The sequence below is a fragment of the Cupressus sempervirens genome, chromosome 6, assembly GCF_028749045.1.
Source record: "Cupressus sempervirens isolate cs-2001-9-10 chromosome 6, ASM2874904v1, whole genome shotgun sequence".
NCBI lineage: Eukaryota > Viridiplantae > Streptophyta > Pinopsida > Cupressales > Cupressaceae > Cupressus > Cupressus sempervirens.
Genome location: NC_143123.1, coordinates 440,874,486 through 440,877,635, shown reverse-complemented (window position 1 = coordinate 440,877,635; position 3,150 = coordinate 440,874,486).

Genomic DNA, 3,150 nt, shown 5'->3' with positions numbered 1-3,150 from the left:
CGCCCGCGTGCCTAAAGCGCTCGCACAATCAAGGCGCGTTGTGCGCATGGGCGCCGCCATGCTCCCAAGGCACCGTGTGCACTTGCCAAGCCGCCCTTCCACCTCTAGTTTTGTCTGAGTAGCCATAAGAGGGGTTTAAAATATATCATTTAAGTTGAGATATCCTTATACTTAAAATATATTTTAATGTATGCGACAAATCTTTTGAGATAGGTTTCAGACCTCCCCAAAATAAGGTAAAGATTTTAGAAAATTTCAGGGCTTCAGAAACTCAAACTTAGCCAAATTTCAAGGCTTCAGGAATCTAGACTTAGCCAAATTTCAGGGCTTCAGGAATCTAGACTTAGCCAAATTTCAGGGCTTCAGGAATCTAGACTTAGCCAGATTTCAAGATTCATCTCCAGTTTTGTTTGAGTAGCTAGTATGTCTTTACTATGCATTGTTAACTCTACGAACTAATGTTTACTTCTTTTGTAAGTAAAAATGACATCCTCAACTTGTCGAGGTCATAACTTTTGACTCGAACCTCGAAATTCAAAACTGCTTATACCATTAGAAAGAAGAACTGAAGATCTAATCTCAATTCCTAAAATAGTGAGCCTTCGGCTGCCCAATTTTAGGGACCGAGGAAGGTTCCGACTTGAAATTTTGAGCAAAAGACTTCCAAAAAGGTCATTTAAAAATGCCTAGAAAAATTTGTGAAGAAATATGAAAAAGTTGCAAACATTTGATCGTCTTGGATAATCTGGATCACTTGGTTTCTCCCCGGGAAGGATTGGACAGGTGGAGAGAAGACAAAGGTCATAGATACAGAGGTTGGACACATAAAGGAAATTAGGTTCCTCATCTTATGCAGCTATTGGGGACAAGATTCAACGCAGGTGCCTTGAGATTTTTGATTGAAGAAGCGGAGGGAGTGCAAGTTTATGAAAGTAATTGGCTATAAAGAGGGTGTAAATCATCAAAAATGGGCATGAAGCGTGTACAAAAAGTGATCTAAAACCTCATTTGAGAAAAACCCAGAAACCGTTTTCAAAATTGAGAACTTTGACTTTTTGGCGAATTGAGCTCTGCAAGTCCGCATATAGTGCCTACCCTTGGTTCACATTTTGTTATCGTTGCTGAACTCTTTTAGAACTAGTTTTATGTTGTTGGTTAGCAGCATTCTTTTAAGATTATCAGATATTGTGCTATGGATTCAGTTTATTATGTGATGAGATTACTTAGACTCTACATTTGATGTATGTATGATGATTATTTTTAGTGTTCACAATTATTGATGATGATTATTACATTGCTTTCAATTATTAATGATGATTAGTAAGATGATTTATTATCATATGTGTTTTCTTATGGATACTTACCCCATACTTGCATGTGTATGGTGTGCGTATTTGCTTTGTGTGTTTGCTTTTGTATGACGTGTTTGATGTAGTTAAGGAAGGGAGTCGTAGTCACCTGCTAGTCGGGATCTACACGATGCACCACTTCCTACCATTGTCTGTTTAGTTTAGTATATATTGTGTTTGTACATGCATGATTTTTATGCAAATTGCAGGTACCGGGTATCGACTTCCCTGAATTGCCAGGATGAACGTACCCTATCACATTATCTCAATGATAAGAGAGGGAAAATAAATTCTCAAGTCCAAATCCCAACCCTTTGAGCCATTTGTTCTAATTGGAAAATTAGGACAAGTATCTGAGTTGAATACCCACCGAATATGTCGAATGACATATTTCGTGATTTTTAACTCTTTAAATTTATTTTGTATGATTTGTTCTATGATGGGTTTTCATATTTTATCTTGGAGGTCTATGGTGAATTTTCCATTAATTAAGTCTTAATAAATAGATTTAATTAATAAATTATTTATTTGAAAAAATTAATAAAATATCATGATCTTTGATATTTTGATTGTGATTAATTAAATGTGAATTATTGAGGTAAGGAATTAAATAAAAGAAAACTAGAAATTAAAATTAATAATAATTATAAAATAATAATAAAGTAATAAATAAAATAATAATAATAAAAGTTATAAAAATTAAAATGAAAGTTATAAAATTTAAATAGAGATTATTTAAAAACTAAATTGGAGTTATAAGCTTGCATGGGAATTAACATGTGTCAACAATTTGGGGGTTAGTGCATCAATTAAGCACAAGGTGTCTACAACTCTATGACTCATCAAAAAGGTTGGAAAAAACTCATGCTTAGTTGGTGACACTTTTCAGCGGTTTCAAAAAGCAATCCAAAGGTTTCTTGAGAGCTCTTTATATTCAGGCATTCATAGAAGCTTAGGGATATAGTGTGGAGAGCAATTGGAGCATTGGAGGACTCAACAACTCTGAAGAAAGGAGCTTGCTCTGCGGGTTTTCTGAGGAAGAGCGAATTAGCATCAGAATTCGGCACTTCTTGTCACGTGAGAAATTTCGGCTGGCTTGGATCATGGAGGAATTTGCGAATGTTGGAGAAGGAAGGGATTTTCTATGGACTTCTAAGGCATGACAAATTAACATCAGTGTCCAGGTGCACTCGTGATATTCTTATATTTCCTTTGCACTATTTCTCTTCCTGTCTTCATCATGTTTTTTACAATTAAATTGGAATCTAGATATGTATGGTTGCAAAGAAAATAAAAGAAAAACCTTAGATCCAATTAGGAAGAAATTAGATCTAAACGGGTTTGGGTTCGAATTAGAATCAAATTGAAATAGATTTGAAAATGGTTTGAAGATTTATGGCCAAATCCATTAGTGAAATTATTGGATAAATTTAGAGAACAATTATTTAAGAGAAAATTCTTAATTCATCACAAACTGCCCTGTCGCTGCCCCTTGGATAGACCCAAACTCAATCATTCATAACTTTTTATTGGGATCGAATTTATTCGATCACTCCGGTCAGAATTGGCGCAACTTGGCCCTCTCCAACATATTTAAATTTCAGCCCGATCCAAAGGTTCATTAGGGAGATATGGCCGTCGTACTGGGACTGTTTTATTCAAGGACAGATATTTTTCTATTTTTCATAACCAAGAGTTCTTTATGCTTAAACTTCACAAAAATAATTTATCAAAGTATGGAATGAATTAAAGATATTATTGTAATATTCCATTATTAGAATCTTATTAATATGCATTAGTT